Raw genomic sequence first — 20,251 nt, forward strand, 5'->3', positions numbered from 1 at the left:
AAGACTACTGCAAAATATGATTCAACTGGTACAAAATAAGAAAAACTGTGGACAATTCCTCTCTGGATATGGAGTAACATGCAGACTTCTTAAAAGTAACTGGCAAATTTAAACAGATCTTGATAGAGATCCTAGGGATGAGGAAGATAAAGGTCAACTTTCTTTTCCTAGATGAGCAGAAGAGGCTGACCTAAAGACAATAACACACATTGGCTATTTCTGTGATGTTCCATTAAGACTCTTCACACCAAAGAATGTCCAAGATGCAATTAGGATGGAAAATACAGAGGTTCATCTTTTTTGAAGGTGCTGACAAAATTCACCAGATCGGTGATAGATGCTAAGTTATGAACTAAAATATGTGATTTAAATGTCCAAGGGCAAGAATCAGAATCTCTATAGGTAATCTGATCATCCCAAATAGAGAAAAGAAGACAGAAGCAAGGATCATAACAATAGTACATTTCAGAAATTAACTGCCTCCAATAAGCAAAAACAACTAGGAGGGGAGGCTGAAGGACCTAAGCTCAACAAGTAAGATCCATCATCATGTTTGGCTTGAGCAGCCATGGAAGATACAGGTAGGGAAACTGAGGCAAGAATAAGTGAAAAGGGGAAGACCTTTGAGTGTTGGCCATGTTTTTTTAATACAACTCATTTATCAACTAAATGCTAAAGCTCCATTGCAAACTGACTTCAGTTTGATTTTGAACTCTGCTCCAAGACTTGAAGTAACATCACTTATTTGAGCTTCAGTGTCCTCATCTGCAGAGATAAATAAAAAATAAACTAGTTAAGTAAATAGAGATATTCAGTTCATTGAGTTCATGATTTGTTTTTATGCACTGTAAACCCTTTGTACACATCTCCAATGAGTCAGATGAATCCTAGAAATTAAAGTAAACTTTAAGACAATCAACTGATGGGACTGGGGGTCTTTCACTGACTATTCCTTAGTTGTAGAGAGAATAACTTGAGGCATTCAGGGAACAATGGTATTCAGCTTGTTAGACCAGACTTGTAAATATTAAACAGTTTAGCTCAGGTTTCCATTGCTTATTTAGAGCTCTGAGTGGGAATCATGGCATGTTTCATCTTCTCTAAAATCACTTTAATTTTTGTGTGGTGAAGCATTTTAAAAATAAATGATAGATGTCAGGACATTCTACCTCTAAACTTTTTGATATTCATGTTTATTAAGGTTTACCTGAGAGCAGGCCCAGCGGCCTGCTGAGGGGCAGAGCCGCCCCCCACCCCCCTCGCCTGCCAGGTAGGGGAAGGGTGACCACCGACAGAAAAGGCCCAGTGGCCCGCGGCGGGACAGAGCTTCCAATCACTCCTGCAAGGTAGGCGGGCCTGCGACCCACCGGCAGAAGAGGAGCAGCCGCCTGCTGAGGGGCTGAGCCGCCCCCTCCCCCTGCGCCGGCATAGTAGAGGGAACTGGGACCAAACACAGAGCAGGCCCAGCGGCCTGCTGAGGGGCAGAGCCGCCCCCCACCCCCCTCGCCTGCCAGGTAGGGGAAGGGTGACCACCGACAGAAAAGGCTCAGTGGCCCGCGGCGGGACAGAGCTTCCAATCACTCCTGCAAGGTAGGCGGGCCTGCGACCCACCGGCAGAAGAGGAGCAGCCGCTTGCTGAGAGGCTGAGCCGCCCCCTCCCCCTGCGCCGGCATAGTAGAGGGAACTGGGACCAAACACAGAGCAGGCCCAGCGGCCTGCTGAGGGGCAGAGCCGCCCCCCACCCCCCTCGCCTGCCAGGTAGGGGAAGGGTGACCACCGACAGAAAAGGCCCAGTGGCCCGCGGCGGGACAGAGCTTCCAATCACTCCTGCCACGTAGGCGGGCCTGCGACCAACCGGCAGAAGAGGAGCAGTGGCCTGCTGAGAGGCAGAGCCGCCCACTCCCCCCCGCGCCTTAAAGGTAGTCGGAACTGAGACCACCATCAGAACAGGTCAGACCTGCAACCGAGAGACAGAACAGGCCCAGTGGCCTGAGGAAGGGTAGAGCCGCCCCCCCCACGCCTGCAAAGTAGGCGGACCTGCGACCCACTGGCACTACAGCCCCAGAGGCCTGCAGAGGGGCAGTGCCGCTGCCTGCGCCTGCAAAGTAGGCAGAACTGCGACCACCGACAGAACAAGCCTAGCGGCCCGCAGAGGGACAGAGCCGCCGCCCGCGCCTGCAAGGTCGGCGGACCTGCTACCGACTGGCAGAGCAGGCCCAGCGGCCTGCCGGCGTGGTAGGCACATTGCCCCAATTGGAGGAGGGGCAGAGCCGCCGCCCGCGCCTGCGAGGGAGACTTTGCAACTATACAAGACCAATATAAATATATAGGGGGAAAATTCAATAGCACAACAGTTTCACCAAGAAGAAAGGAACGTGAACAGTATGAAGAGACAAGGAAAGAAAGGACCACAAGCATTGCAGGTCAACTCAACGTTAGAAGAGGTAATAGCTGCAGCTGATAGAATGTCAGATAAAGAATTCAGGATATACATGCTTCAGATGATCTGGAGTCTCAAGGAAGACATCAGACAGCAAAATCAGACAATGAAAGATCACTTCAACAATGAATTACATAAACAAATCCAAGAAGCAAAAGATCAACTATACAGGGAAATAGAGGTTATAAAAAACAAACAAACAGAAATCCTAGAAATGCAGGAAGCAATAAGCCAACTTAAAAACTCAATTGAGAATACTACCAGCAGAGTAGAACACTTAGAAGACAGAACATCAGACAATGAAGATAAAGTATTTCAACTTGAAAAGAACATAGACACCTCAGCAAGACTGTTAAGAAACCATGAGCAGAACATCCAAGAAATATGGGATAACATCAAGAGACCAAATTTAAGAGTCATTGGGATACAGGAAGGAACAGAGTTTCAAACCAAAGGAATGAGCAATCTATTCAATGAAATAATTCGAGAAAACTTCCCAGACTTGAAGAATGAGACAGAACCCCAAATCCTAGAAGCCTACAGGACGCCAAATGTGCAAAATCATAAGAGACCCACACCTAGACACATTATAATGAAGATGCCCAACATACAGAATAAGGAGAGAATTTTAAAAGCTACAAGAGAAAGGAAGCAGATCACATTTAGGGGTAAGCCAATCAGGATAACAGCTGATCTTTCAACACAGACTCTGAAAGCTAGAAGATCCTGGAATAACATATTTCAAACACTGAAAGAAAATGGGTTCCAACCAAGAATTGTGTTTCCAGCGAAATTAAGCTTCAGGATGGAAGATGAAATTAAAACCTTCCACGATAAACAAAAGTTAAAAGAATTTACAGCTAGAAAACCATCTCTTCAAAACATACTTGGCAAAACATTACAGGAAGAGGAAATGGAAAATAACAATGAAAACCAACAGTGGGAGGTAGGACACTAAAGGGGGGAAAATAATCAAAGTGGAAAACAAACCATGTTTAGTAACATAAATAAACAAATATGGCTGGAAGAACAACCCATATCTCAATAATAACCCTAAATGTTAATGGCTTAAACTCACCAATCAAGAGACACAGGCTAGTAGAATGGATCACAAAACAAGACCCAACAATATGCTGCCTACAGGAGACGCATTTGATAGGAAAAGACATACATAGGCTGAAGGTGAAAGGTTGGGAAAAATCACATCACTCATATGGACTTCGGAAACAAGCAGGAGTATCCATACTCATATCAAATAAAATAGATTTTAAGCCAAAGTTAATCAAAAGGGATAAAGAGGGACACTACATACTGCTCAAGGGAACCATACATCAACAAGACATAACAATCATAAATATATATGCCCCAAGCAATGGTGCAGCTATGTTCATCAAACAAACTCTTCTCAAGTTCAAGAGTCTAATAGACCACCATACAATAATCATGGGAGACTTCAACACACCTCTATCACCACTGGACAGATCTTCCAAACAAAAGTTGAATAAGGAAACTATAGAACTCAATAACACAATTAATAACCTAGACTTAATTGACATATATAGAATATACCACCCAACATCAAGCAGTTACACTTTTTTATCAGCAGCACATGGATCCTTCTCAAAAATAGATCATATATTATGTCACAGGGAAACTCTTAGACAATACAAAGGAGTAGAGATAATACCATGCATCCTATCTGATCATAATGGAATGGAACTGAAAATCAACGATAAAAGAAGGAAGGAAAAAGAATACATCACTTGGAGAATGAACAATAGGTTACTGAATGATCAATGGGTTATAGAAGACATCAAGGAGGAAATTAAAAAATTCTTAGAGATTAATGAAAACACAGACACAACATATCGGAATCTATGGGACACATTGAAAGCAGTTCTAAGAGGAAAATTCATTGCTTGGAGTTCATTCCTTAAAAAAAGAAAAAAACAACAAATAAATGATCTCATACTTCATCTCAAAATCCTAGAAAAAGAAGAGCAAAACAACAGCAAAAGAAGTAGAAGGCAAGAAATAATTAAAATCAGAGCTGAAATTAATGAAATCGAAACAAAAGAAACAATTGAAAAAATTGACAAAACTAAAAGTTGGTTCTTTGAAAAAATAAACAAAATCGACAGACCCTTAGCCATGCTAGCGAAGAGAAGAAGAGAGAGAACTCAAATCACTAACGTACGGGATGAAAGAGGCAATATCACAACAGACACTTCAGAAATACAGAAGATAATCAAAAATTATTTTGAATCCTTATACTCCAATAAACTAGAAGATAGTGAAGGCATAGATAAATTTCTTAAGTCATATGATCTGCCCAGATTGAGTCAGGAGGATATAGACAACCTAAACAGACCAATATCAATTGAGGAAATAGAAGAAACCATCAAAAGACTACCAACTAAGAAAAGCCCAGGACCGGATGGGTATACAGCAGAGTTTTACAAAACCTTTAAAGAGGAACTAATACCAATACTTTTCAAGCTACTTTGGGAAATAGAAAAAGAGGGAGAACTTCCAAATTCATTCTACGAGGCCAACATCACCCTGATACCTAAACCAGACAAAGACACTTCAAAGAAAGAAAACTACAGACCAATATCTCTAATGAACCTAGATGCAAAAATCCTCAATAAAATTCTGGCGAATCGGATACAAAAACATATCAAAAAAATTGTGCACCATGATCAAGTAGGATTCATCCCTGGGATGCAAGGCTGGTTCAATATACGGAAATCAATAAATGTTATTCACCACATCAATAGACTTAAAAATAAGAACCATATGATCATCTCGATAGATGCGGAAAAAGCATTCGACAAAGTACAGCATCCCTTTATGTTCAAAACTCTAGAAAAACTAGGGATAACAGGAACATACCTCAATATTGTAAAAGCAATCTATGCTAAGCCTCAGACTAGCATCATTCTGAATGGAGAAAAATCGAAGGCATTCCCTCTAAAATCTGGAACAAGACAGGGATGCCCTCTCTCACCACTTCTGTTCAACATAGTTCTCGAAACACTGGCCAGAGCAATTAGACTGACGAAAGAAATTAAAGGCATCAAAATAGGAAAAGAAGAACTTAAATTATCACTATTTGCAGATGATATGATTCTATACCTAGCAGACCCAAAAGGGTCTACAAAGAAACTATTAGAGCTAATAAATGAATTCAGCAAAGTGGCAGGATATAAAATCAACACACATAAATCAAAGGCATTCCTGTATATCAGCGACAAATCCTCTGAAATGGAAATGAGGACAACCACTCCATTCACAATATCTTCAAAAAAAATAAAATACTTGGGAATCAACCTAACAAAAGAGGTGAAAGACTTATACAATGAAAACTACAGAACCCTAAAGAGAGAAATAGAAGAAGATCTTAGAAGATGGAAAAATATACCCTGTTCATGGATAGGCAGAACTAACATCATCAAAATGGCGATATTACCAAAAGTTCTCTATAGGTTTAATGCAATGCCAATCAAAATCCCAACGGCATTTCTTGTAGAAATAGAGAAAGCAATCATGAAATTCATATGGAAAAATAAAAGACCCAGAATAGCAAAAACAATGCTAAGCAGGAAATGTGAATCAGGCGGTATAGCGATACCAGACTTCAAACTATATTACAGAGCAATAGTAACAAAAACAGCATGGTACTGGTACCAAAACAGGCGGGTGGACCAATGGTACAGAATAGAGGACACAGAAACCAATCCACAAAACTACAACTATCTTATATTTGATAAAGGGGCTAAAAGCATGCAATGGAGGAAGGATAGCATCTTCAACAAATGGTGCTGGGAAAACTGGAAATCCATATGCAACAAAATGAAACTGAATCCCTTTCTCTCGCCATACACAAAAGTTAATTCAAAATGGATCAAGGAGCTTGATATCAAATCAGAGACACGCCGTCTGATAGAAGAAAAAGTTGGCTACAAACTACATACGGTGGGGTCGGGCTCCAAATTCCTCAATAGGACACCCATAGCACAAAAGTTAATAACTAGAATCAACAAATGGGACTTACTCAAACTAAAAAGTTTTTTCTCAGCAAAAGATACAATAAGAGAGGTAAATAGAGAGCCTACATCCTGGGAACAAATCTTTACTCCTCACACTTCAGATAGAGCCCTAATATCCAGAGTATACAAAGAACTCAAAAAATTAGACAATAAGAGAACAAACAACCCAATCAACAAATGGGCCAAGGACCTGAACAGACACTTCTCAGAGGAGGACATACAATCAATCAACAAGTACATGAAAAAATGCTCACCATCTCTAGCAGTCAGAGAAATGCAAATCAAAACCACCCTAAGATACCATCTCACTCCAGTTAGATTGGCAGCCATTATGAAGTCAAACAACAACAAGTGCTGGCGAGGATGTGGGGAAAAGGGTACACTTGTACATTGCTGGTGGGACTGCAAATTGGTGCAGCCAATTTGGAAAGCAGTATGGAGATTTCTTGGAAAGCTGGGAATGGAGCCACCATTTGACCCAGCTATTCCCCTTCTCGGTCTATTCCCTAAAGACCTAAAAAGAGCATGCTACAGGGACACTGCTACATCGATGTTCATAGCAGCACAATTCACAATAGCTAGACTGTGGAACCAACCTAGATGCCCTTCAATGGATGAATGGATAAAAAAAATGTGGCATTTATACACAATGGAGTATTACTCTGCATTAAAAAATGACAAAATCATAGAATTTACAGGGAAATGGATGGCATTAGAGCAGATTATGCTAAGTGAAGCTAGCCAATCCCTAAAAAACAAATGCCAAATGTCTTCTTTGATATAAGGAGAGTAACTAAGAACAGAGTAGGGTCGAAGAGCATGAGAAGAAGATTAACATTAAACAGGGATGAGAGGTGGGAGGGAAAGGGAGAGAGAAGGGAAAAAGCATGGAAACGGAAGGAGACCCTCAGAGTTATACAAAAGTACATACAAGAGGAAGTGAGGGGAAGGGGAAAAATAATACAAGGGGGACAAACGAATGTCAGTAGAGGGGGCAGAGAAAGAAGAGGGGAGGGGAGGGGAGGGGTGATAGTAGAGGATAGGAAAGGCAGCAGAATACAACAGACACTAGTATGGCAATATGTAAATCAATGGATGTGTAACTGATGTGATTCTGCAATCTGTATATGGGGTAAAAATGGGAGCTCATAACCCACTTGAATCAAATTGTGAAATATGATATATCAAGAACTATGTAATGTTTTGAACAGCCAACAATAAAAAATTAAAAAAAAAAAAGGTTTTCCTACATATTCAAATTTGCATTATCATAAGTAGAAATAACTAATTTTCTTATTGACATCAAATGGTCAATTCCTATTTTAATTTCTCTAAATTGTCCCTAAAATATTTCATTGCTGTCTTGTTCAAACCAGGAACCAATCTGAGACCTCACACTTCATGTGGTTACTATGGCCCATAATTTTCCTGTAGTCTAAAAAACATAAATGACAACACACTTTCTCTTTGCAACCAGACCACTTACTTCATATTTACTCTGCAGACACTCATGATGAACCAACTTCTCCCCATCACAGGGCATCAAAACTACTGCCTCTGAGATTGTGTTGTATAAGATCCCAAATCCAGTGGCCTCTTCACCAACATTCCTTTTGAATATTCTTCATCAACTGACACTAGAAGCCACCCCTCCTTGAAACGCAGTCGCCTTTCCCTGACTATTCTTTACCTCTCCCCTTTGTTGCTCCTCCTTTATTTGCCTCTCCGTTAAATGCTGATATGCCTGTATCATTTAGTTTTCTGCCCTTCTAGCTTGAAGCTTTTTTCCTGCTTCTTACTCTAATGGCTTCCACCACAATTAAAATAGAATTTAATTCTAAAATATTGTCTTTGATCACAGTTTTGAATACCAGATTCTTAAAACAACTATAGAGTCCCTATTTCCCAAACTGATCCCATGAGTTTCTTCCTTGTTATTAATTAAGGTATCATTTTATCATATAACAGAGAAATCACCATCAGCATAAACAATATAGAATTATTTTCTCTTTAATTACAGCTGGAAATGGATCGAACTGACCATGATCTGAAACTGTGAGTCATATTGAACCTTTCCTCCCTTAAGTTGATTTTATTAGGTATTTTGTTACAGTGATGGACAGCTGGATAACACTAATATTGAGATAAAGCAGAGTTCTGCTGCCCTAAAGTGGTAAACCTCTAACAGATGAGGTGGAGGCTCTGCTCATTAGATAACAACCATGTAAGGGGATGATTACAACATGAATGGAAAGATCTGGGTTCACTTAGCCTTGCTTGCAAGCAAAATCAACTGCTCTGTCTCTGCATAATAGTGTTTTGTTTACACAACATTTAGAAGTTCAATAAACACATTTATGTCACTATTCTGCATCAAATTATGAGTTTGTTCAGAAGGTAACCCTGACACCACTATTTCATTCAATGACAAAAGAAGAAAGAAAATGAATGTCATTTTGACACTCACTTCTAAAGCTGACACGAGTATAGGGAGAAAAACATCAAATTTTAAGTGAATATATTTCAGTGCAAAAAATATTAATACACAAATGTTTATTTAATTACTGTACAAAATAAAGAAAAACTTACGTGTTAGTAAAATCTATGTAGAAAGATTACCTTTTGGAAGTGATAAAGGAAAGAAAATTATTTACTTTCCACCAGAAAAAACAAAAGTAATTAGAAATAATGGGTATGTTAAGAAAATTAAGGTATTAGGGTATAATGTTTTAAAATCCACAAACTGATTTGACTTTATTAATGTTCATTGTAATAACATGAAATACAATAAATATGATTGTCTTAAGAGATAGATAGATGGATAGATAGATAGATAGATAGATGAAAGAAAAATATTTAGAAGTCAGAGTTCTTTTAATCATAGGTAAAATTGATGCGCTCTTAAATTCAAGCCAAAAGGTTAACTGGCTTAATATTTATATCAGCTGATTGTGACTGTTAGTTGTCAACTGTTAGTATCTAGTTTCTTCATAAAAAATATGATCTTATTTACTCATTTGGAAACAACACTCATTTAGTGATAATTTTCTCATTTCACAAAAAAGAAAGTGATTCTGGGAAGGCTTAGCTATTTTCTATGCTTCCTGTGGTCAATGGGGGAATAAAAAATAGGACTTCAGCCTGTTTGGAGGAGATAACAAATGTTAAAAGATATTTGTAAACTCATGAAGCTATAAAAGGGTAGGTTCTGTACATGCCTAATTAGAACACTGAGCACTCAAATACTTCTCCACTAAATCCTACTATAAATGACTTATTTTACCATAGCATGGCACTGCCATTAAGACTGATGTTTATTATTATTCCAAAAGGAAAAACAAGTGTCATTCCCTTGAATTGAAGAAAATATATTATACTTATTACAAATATTATGTCTCTATCATCTGCTTATAACAGCTTTAGGGAGTTCTTTATTTGTCCTGCTGCCATTTTGAACAGTTTGGTTGATTTGCCCTCTATCCACCCCCCAAATTTATAGGCAAAATTCCTTACCTTGGTACTTAGCATTAAAAGAAAGATATTTCCATTTTCAGGGCAATGGAACTCAGTGCCCTACAGGATCCTGACAAGAGCCTCTCAGTGGGTCTTTCTTCAAGAAAGGTCTTGACTGTAATTGAGTCTGTGTGCATATCGCATTCATATTCTTTGTATGTCACTGAGATGGAGGCACAGCTGAGTAAATAATTTCAGATTATTTGGGTACCCAAGTTTATGGCAGAAGATCCAAAGGAAATTGTTTTATTGCTACTTTGTTGTAATAGGGAAGGTGGCCCAGGGAAGGATATGAATCCATAATAGGCAGAACACATGAGTGCCATGGATTTTGCTCTCAACTTTTAAAATTATTTGGCAACAACATCCGTGTGCACATCTGTAATGATCTGATGGCTCTGAGTCCCTTAGTAAACACTCAAACACAGTTGTGCTATAAAAAAATGGGGGCAGCATGCTGGAAGTTAAGAGTAATTCTGGATGCTTTACCATACTACTCTCATGGGGAATTGTATTTCTGGTTTCAAAATTGTCCTAACAGGCCAGAAGGAACCTCATGGTGGACTCAATTCAACATAAGAAAGTCACACCCTATTCAGTTACTCTAACAAAGTCTAAAAGTGTCATTTTCAATGTAAGGTGCCGGTCCTTCACTGCAACTATCCCAGGGGAACCATCCTCCAAACTTCTCCTTTCAGTTCCTCCACAGTTGGCCATCAGCATGCAGTAGGATAGAAAATTAACTATCTATGGCAGAAATATCTGAATAATCTAGAATACCCATAATCTATGCCCATGGTGAGTTGTATGTCCTCTGCTTAGGAGTAATATTTGTGTTGCCTAAACTCTTTTAAGTCTGCCTGTATTACTGACTGAAACGCTGATCCAGGCCAATCCTAAGCAAAAAGTCACCTAAATTTCAACCTCTGACCCATCTTCTCTTTGTTCTACAATCAGAATTCTCCATTCCACCAGGCCCTCCACTAGCAGAAGAAAGGTACTTTTGTGTGATCTAATTATTAAGCAGGGCCATCTCTTCCATCTTATCATCCTTAGTCAGGAAGGTCAGTTCCTAAGATCCGTTAGTCATGACTTATTAGGAAATCCCAGTCTGGGTCCCATATTCAGGAAAACTCACATATATGCACAATTGCCCATGACATTTTAACCCTTCATGGATACCAGAAGACCATGTATGGATAGCCCAGAAGAGGAATCCCTGGAAATGGGAAAATCCCTAAGTATATCTGAAATCAGAACTCTCAGGTTCAAATTCCAGTTTTATCCTTTACTGTGAAACTTTCTGCAAATCAATTAAAATTCCTTGAACCAGTGTTCTCACTTATTATATGGCAATCATAATTTCTATGGTAGACACCTTTCTCAATTCTATCAATAAATAATGTTATGTGTATCAAAATTTTGTAAATATATTTCCTTAGGTGCGTTAAAGTATGTGTTTTCATTAGAAACTTTGTTTTTTATTTCTTTTTTTCCTAAAACCTGTTAAATATTCCTTTAATGCGTTCATCTTTTCTAAAATTCTTCGCATCTGGCTAGGCTCCTTCAGTCTGAATTTCAGTCATCCTTAGAAACCCCTACCTCCAAACTGTCATAAATATATATTTTCACAAATAGAAATACACCTATGTCTATATTTTTGTATATGTAAATGCACAAAATTTGCATATGTGACTATGATATATTCATTATTGTCCCTGACTTTGTTTCTATGACAAAATGATGTTCCTAATAATAAGGTATTGTTGATTTAAAGGATGTTATATCATTGGCCCCCTGTAAATATTTAGCCAAGACAGAACATTAGAAGTGTATACAATGTAAACAATATTTGCTCATAATAGAAGAAAGGAAGGAAGGAAGGAAGGAAGGAAGGAAGGAAGGAAGGAAGGAAGGAAAAAGAAGAAGGTGCTAGGGTCCTATTATCCCCTTCAGTGGAATTCTTCCCATGGCCTGAAAACCCCCTACTAGACTCCCCTTCTTGAAGGTTTCACTGCCCCTTAATAGCACTTCCCTGGCAACCACACATTTAACTCATGGGCTTTGGGAACTCTTAATATCCAACCTAGAGCACCACATAATAAATTACCCCCAAATTCATCAACTTATAATGTCAGAAAATTTGTCATCTCACAATAATTATTTAGGAGCAGCTTAGGTGTATGGCTGTGGCAAGCTCTTTCAAAGTCAACTGTTAGGTATGGGTCTGGGCTCATTCATCTGTAGGCCAATTTGGTTGATATTTCTGTTTGCAAGATGACTCACTCTCACAAATGCCATATTGTCTGGGCTGTTAGCAGGAGGTCTTAGTTCCTTGCCATGGGAGAGCTCCACAGGGCTGCTTCAGTATCCTCACAATGTCAGCTCCAGTTTTGTCAGAACTAATGAACTAAGAGAGAAAGGCAGAAACCATCATCTTTCAAGACCTAGTCTCAGAAGCTACACTGACATTTCTGCAATACGGTATCAATTACAGAGTCACCTCACTTGCCTGAGGGAGGGGACAACTGCACAGCATTTGACTACCTGGAGGTCATGATAATGTAAGCCATCTTGGAAGCTGGCTAGCAGAAATACAACACAACTTGAAACCACAAAGATATTCAGTGTGTGTGTGTGTGTGTTTGTTGGTGGATGGAGGATAGAAGAGTTTCCTTAGACTCAGAGAGACTTACATTCAAGATATAAGTCTACTAATTAATAGGCAACACAATTAAACTATCTGAACTTCAGTACTCTCAATTTTAAAACAAGGATTACAATATTACTGTGACAGCTGTGTTTACCACTATCAACTTGTCCCACAGTTCTTGTTTTACTTACAATAAGGTGTGTCCATATGGCTAGAGGTCTGGCCCATAGGCTGAGGGAGTGTGATATGTGTGATTTCCAGGCTGAGACCATGCAGATCCATGCACCATTCTCCTATCACATTTCCCTGAACAACAAACAAGGATCTTGCATTCTCAGCATTTTTACCAGAGTGTTATAGGACTTCCCTTGACCTCCACCACCAAGTAACCACAGGGAGGAATTGCCTTGCAAAAGTAGTGGGCACTGAATAAACTTGGTATGAGCAAGAAATAAACTTTTATGTTATTAGGGCATGGAAATTTGGGGATCTGTTTGTTAATACAGTATGCCCTCACTTAGTCTAACTCTCATATGAAAAAAAAAATTTGTTTTGAGAATTAAAATGAAAAGTCTATGTAACATTACTAACACAGGTCCTAACACTTGATAAATCATGACAGGCAGTTATAAATTTCTGATGCTGTCCACTCTAAGCTCATTTCCTCATTAGTAAGAAAAATTAGAATGATACTTAGTTCACATAATTGCTTTCAAGAATAAAGGAAATAAAATACAGGAAAACTTTTAGCACATAGTAAAGAGTTGATAAATATATTTTTTCTTTCTTTCTCCCATATTGTTAGTATGAGTGGTTCAGAAGGGTTTTTTTTTTTTCCTCCTTTTTAACTCTGCTTCCTTTCCACTCAAAGCTCAGTGTCACTGGAAAGCTAACAGGGCTTTGTGATAATTTCAGGAAAAAAAAAAAAAAAACTTTTTCTACTTAAGACTTAACACACAGCTGCATGTCAAGTATGATAATAGTTTCATTTAAAAAATTACCAGTTCTGACAATAATTCAATGACTTCATTTCAGGATTACTCTAAATTAGTCATTATTTTCTTACATGTAAAGAAAAGGCAGCACATCTTTCTAATGGAGGCCCTTAAATGCCACCTTATTCCACGAGGTATTTCATCCCACAAACAGAGCTCTGAAGGCCCACCTCATCTATAAATTCAATAATATGAAAATCTGAACAATAATTGGATCCTCTAAAAGAATATGAAAGAGACAATAAGGAGAATTGTATTCGTTAAGGGAATCCAGCTGTTTGAGCACCAGCAGTCAAGGACACACTCCAGAGAGACTTCATAACCAATGCATTATGAGCTTTCAATGAACAGACTACTACAACGTGTCTGTTCACTCACTGAAGAACTAGTCATGTGTGTCTTTTAAAGCCAGCCATTGCCCAGGTCACACAGCCTATGCTAGCATGCTGGTGTCAAGGGGATAAATCCTTTCAGTCACAGAATGCTCCTGATAATGAGTTCTTCTGTTGATGTCTTTCATTAGAAGGCTCCCAGCAATGGCCAGCAAAGCCACTGCAGCATAGAAAAAGTAGAACAGCATGCATTTTCCTGAACTCTCTCTTAAACATTAGTGAGAAAATAAATAGCCTAGATCCATCCTGCTTTCCCCTTCACTGTATCCACAGATAAAGAGGAACGAGAGGCATGCACTGCCAACAGTACAGGTGTGGCATCTCCAACTAATCGCCATCTGACAGACCAGCTCTGCTCTCCATGTGTTGCCTATGCAGTGGAATCAATGTGTGAGTAGTGCTAAGTCATGGTGACAAAGTCTCCTGCTGCAGACCTTATCCAATGGCATATTGCAATGTCACACTCTCTCCCTACTCTGTGGCCATGTGGCTCTTTACCTGTTCAAGGTTAAGCATTTCTGCCTTAGAGGCTGGATGTGTTTGAAGACCTCACTCAGGAACTCATCAACTGCTGTGCCTACATTAACGCACCCATGCAAAACTATGCTCACAACTGAACAGTATTTTAGTCAGCATTAAATTTCATAAAAGAAAGAGAAGCCATGCGGAAAAAATGAAGTGTAAATGCATAATTCATGTAGTAACAAATAGTACATTAATTGTCTTATATATAAAGTAACATAAAAATCCTTCTGTTAACATCCCTGCTTGTTAATTCTTTGTCTGTTTTTATGATTCAAGCATTGAGCTACAAAACTACAACCATAGATTCAAGGTCCACAATTAGATCTGTCTCAGACTTCCCTAATATTGAATTTTTTTTTTTAATTTTTTATTGTTGGCTGTTCAAAACATTACATAGTTCTTGATATATCATATTTCACAATTTGATTCAAGTGGGTTATGAGCTCCCATTTTTACCCCATATACAGATTGCAGAATCACATCAGTTGCACATCCATTGATTTACATAATGCCATACTAGTGTCTGTTGTATTCTGCTGCCTTTCCTATCCTCTACTATCCCCCCTCCCCTCCCCTACCCTCCCCTCTTCTCTCTCTGCCCCCTCTACTGACATTCGTTTGTCCCCCTTGTATTATTTTTCCCCTTCCCCTCACTTCCTCTTGTATGTACTTTTGTATAACTCTGAGGGTCTCCTTCCATTTCCATGCATTTTCCCTTCTCTCTCCCTTTCCCTCCCACCTCTCATCCCTGTTTAATGTTAATCTTCTTCTCATGCTCTTCGACCCTACTCTGTTCTTAGTTACTCTCCTTATATCAAAGATGACATTTGGCATTTGTTTTTTAGGGATTGGCTAGCTTCACTTAGCATAATCTGCTCTAATGCCATCCATTTCCCTGTAAATTCTATGATTTTGTCATTTTTTAATGCAGAGTAATACTCCATTGTGTATAAATGCCACATTTTTTATCCATTCATCCATTGAAGGGCATCTAGGTTGGTTCCACAGTCTAGCTATTGTGAATTGTGCTGCTATGAACATCGATGTAGCAGTGTCCCTGTAGCATGCTCTTTTTAGGTCTTTAGGGAATAGACCGAGAAGGGGAATAGCTGGGTCAAATGGTGGCTCCATTCCCAGCTTTCCAAGAAATCTCCATACTGCTTTCCAAATTGGCTGCACCAATTTGCAGTCCCACCAGCAATGTACAAGTGTACCCTTTTCCCCACATCCTCGCCAGCACTTGTTGTTGTTTGACTTCATAATGGCTGCCAATCTAACTGGAGTGAGATGGTATCTTAGGGTGGTTTTGATTTGCATTTCTCTGACTGCTAGAGATGGTGAGCATTTTTTCATGTACTTGTTGATTGATTGTATGTCCTCCTCTGAGAAGTGTCTGTTCAGGTCCTTGACCCATTTGTTGATTGGGTTGTTTGTTCTCTTATTGTCTAATTTTTTGAGTTCTTTGTATACTCTGGATATTAGGGCTCTATCTGAAGTGTGAGGAGTAAAGATTTGTTCCCAGGATGTAGGCTCTCTATTTACCTCTCTTATTGTATCTTTTGCTGAGAAAAAACTTTTTAGTTTGAGTAAGTCCCATTTGTTGATTCTAGTTATTAACTTTTGTGCTATGGGTGTCCTATTGAGGAATTTGGAGCCCGACCCCACAGTATGTAGATCGTAGCCAACTTTTTCTTCTATCAGATGGCGTGCCTCTGATTTGATATCAAGCTCCTTGATCCATTTTGAATTCACTTTTGTGCATGGCGAGAGAAAGGGATTCAGTTTCATTTTGTTGCATATGGATTTCCAGTTTTCCCAGCACCATTTGTTGAAGATGCTATCCTTCCTCCATTGCATGCTTTTAGCCCCTTTATCAAATCTAAGATAGTTGTAGTTTTGTGGATTGGTTTCTGTGTCCTCTATTCTGTACCATTGGTCCCCCCACCTGTTTTGGTACCAGTACCATACTGTTTTTGTTACTATTGCTCTGTAGTATAGTTTGAAGTCTGGTATCGCTATACCGCCTGATTCACACTTCCTGCTTAGCATTGTTTTTGCTATTCTGGGTCTTTTATTTTTCCATATGAATTTCATGATTGCTTTCTCTATTTCTACAAGAAATGCCGTTGGGATTTTGATTGGCATTGCATTAAACCTATAGAGAACTTTTGGTAATATCGCCATTTTGATGATGTTAGTTCTGCCTATCCATGAACAGGGTATATTTTTCCATCTTCTAAGATCTTCTTCTATTTCTCTCTTTAGGGTTCTGTAGTTTTCATTGTATAAGTCTTTCACCTCTTTTGTTAGGTTGATTCCCAAGTATTTTATTTTTTTTGAAGATATTGTGAATGGAGTGGTTGTCCTCATTTCCATTTCAGAGGATTTGTCGCTGATATACAGGAATGCCTTTGATTTATGTGTGTTGATTTTATATCCTGCCACTTTGCTGAATTCATTTATTAGCTCTAATAGTTTCTTTGTAGACCCTTTTGGGTCTGCTAGGTATAGAATCATGTCATCTGCAAATAGTGATAATTTAAGTTCTTCTTTTCCTGTTTTGATGCCTTTAATTTCTTTCATCTGTCTAATTGCTCGGGCCAGTGTTTTGAGAACTATGTTGAACAGAAGTGGTGAGAGAGGGCATCCCTGTCTTGTTCCAGATTTTAGAGGGAATGCCTTCAATTTTTCTCCATTCAGAATGATGCTAGCCTGAGGCTTAGCATAGATTGCTTTTACAATATTGAGGTATGTTCCTGTTATCCCTAGTTTTTCTAGAGTTTTGAACATAAAGGGATGCTGTACTTTGTCGAAAGCTTTTTCCGCATCTATCGAGATGATCATATGGTTCTTATTTTTAAGTCTATTGATGTGGTGAATAACATTTATTGATTTCCGTATATTGAATCAGCCTTGAATCCCAGGGATGAATCCTACTTGATCATGGTGCACAATTTTTTTGATATGTTTTTGTATCTGATTCGCCAGAATTTTATTGAGGATATTTGCATCTAGGTTCATTAGAGATATTGGTCTGTAGTTTTCTTTCTTTGAAGTGTCTTTGTCTGGTTTAGGTATCAGGGTGATGTTGGCCTCGTAGAATGAATTTGGAAGTTCTCCCTCTTTTTCTATTTCCCGAAGTAGCTTGAAAAGTTTTGGTATTAGTTCCTCTTTAAAGGTTTTGTAAAACTCTGCTGTATACCCATCCGGTCCTGGGCTTTTCTTAGTTGGTAGTCTTTTGATGGTTTCTTCTATTTCCTCAATTGATATTGGTCTGTTTAGGTTGTCTATATCCTCCTGACTCAATCTGGGCAGATCATATGACTTAAGAAATTTATCTATGCCTTCACTATCTTCTAGTTTATTGGAGTATAAGGATTCAAAATAATTTTTGATTATCTTCTGTATTTCTGAAGTGTCTGTTGTGATATTGCCTCTTTCATCCCGTATGTTAGTAATTTGAGTTCTCTCTCTTCTTCTCTTCGCTAGCATGGCTAAGGGTCTGTCGATTGTGTTTATTTTTTCAAAGAACCAACTTTTAGTTTTGTCAATTTTTTCAATTGTTTCTTTTGTTTCGATTTCATTAATTTCAGCTCTGATTTTCATTATTTCTTGCCTTCTACTTCTTTTGCTGTTGTTTTGCTCTTCTTTTTCTAGGATTTTGAAATGAAGTATGAGATCATTTATTTGTTGGTTTTTTTCTTTTTTTAAGGAATGAACTCCAAGCAATGAATTTTCCTCTTAGAACTGCTTTCAATGTGTCCCATAGATTCCGATATGTTGTGTCTGTGTTTTCATTAATCTCTAAGAATTTTTTAATTTCCTCCTTGATGTCTTCTATAACCCATTGATCATTCAGTAACCTATTGTTCATTCTCCAAGTGATGTATTCTTTTTCCTTCCTTCTTTTATCATTGATTTTCAGTTCCATTCCATTATGATCAGATAGGATGCATGGTATTATCTCTACTCCTTTATATTGTCTAAGAGTTTCCCTGTGACATAATATATGATCTATTTTTGAGAAGGATCCATGTCCTGCTGATAAAAAAGTGTAACTGCTTGATGTTGGGTGGTATATTCTATATATGTCAATTAAGTCTAGGTTATTAATTGTGTTATTGAGTTCTATAGTTTCCTTATTCAACTTTTGTTTGGAAGATCTGTCCAGTGGTGATAGAGGTGTGTTGAAGTCTCCCATGATTATTGTATGGTGGTCTATTAGACTCTTGAACTTGAGAAGAGTTTGTTTGATGAACATAGCTGCACCATTGTTTGGGGCATATATATTTATGATTGTTATGTCTTGTTGGTGTATGGTTCCCTTGAGCAGTATGTAGTGTCCCTCTTTATCCCTTTTGATTAACTTTGGCTTGAAATCTATTTTATTTGATATGAGTATGGATACTCCTGCTTGTTTCCGAAGTCCATATGAGTGATATGATTTTTCCCAACCTTTCACCTTCAGCCTATGTATGTCTTTTCCTATCAAATTTGTCTCCTGTAGGCAGCATATTGTTGGGTCTTGTTTTGTGATCCATTCTACTAGCCTGTGTCTCTTGATTGGTGAGTTTAAGCCATTAACATTTAGGGTTATTATTGAGATATGGGTTGTTCTTCCAGCCATATTTGTTTATTTATGTTACTAAACATGGTTTGTTTTCCTCTTTGATTATTTTCCCCCCTTTAGTGTCCTACCTCCCACTGTTGGTTTTCATTGTTATTTTCCATTTCCTCTTCCTGTAATGTTTTGCGAAGGATGTTTTGAAGAGATGGTTTTCCAGCTGCAAATTCTTTTAACTTTTGTTTATCGTGTAAGGTTTTAATTTCATCTTCCATCCTGAAGCTTAATTTCGCTGGAAACACAATTCTTGGTTGGAACCCATTTTCTTTCAGTGTTTGAAATATGTTATTCCAGGATCTTCTAGCTTTCAGAGTCTGTGTTGAAAGATCAGCTGTTATCCTGATTGGCTTACCCCTAAATGTGATCTGCTTCCTTTCTCTTGTAGCTTTTAAAATTCTCTCCTTATTCTGTATGTTGGGCATCTTCATTATAATGCGTCTAGGTGTGGAACTCTTATGATTTTGCACATTCGGCGTCCTGTAGGCTTCTAGGATTTGGGGTTCTGTCTCATTCTTCAAGTCTGGGAAGTTTTCTCGAATTATTTCATTGAATAGATTGCTCATTCCTTTGGTTTGAAACTCTGTCCCTTCCTGTATCCCAATGACTCTTAAATTTGGTCTCTTGATGTTATCCCATATTTCTTGGATGTTCTGCTCATGGTTTCTTAACAGTCTTGCTGAGGTGTCTATGTTCTTTTCAAGTTGAAATACTTTATCTTCATTGTCTGATGTTCTGTCTTCTAAGTGTTCTACTCTGCTGGTAGTATTCTCAATTGAGTTTTTAAGTTGGCTTATTGCTTCCTGCATTTCTAGGATTTCTGTTTGTTTGTTTTTTATAACCTCTATTTCCCTGTATAGTTGATCTTTTGCTTCTTGGATTTGTTTATGTAATTCATTGTTGAAGTGATCTTTCATTGTCTGATTTTGCTGTCTGATGTCTTCCTTGAGACTCCAGATCATCTGAAGCATGTATATCCTGAATTCTTTATCTGACATTCCATCTGCTGCAGCTATTACCTCTTCTAAATTTGAGTTGACCTGCATTGCTTGTGGTCCTT

Source organism: Marmota flaviventris, unplaced genomic scaffold, assembly GCF_047511675.1.
Source record: "Marmota flaviventris isolate mMarFla1 unplaced genomic scaffold, mMarFla1.hap1 Scaffold_54, whole genome shotgun sequence".
NCBI lineage: Eukaryota > Metazoa > Chordata > Mammalia > Rodentia > Sciuridae > Marmota > Marmota flaviventris.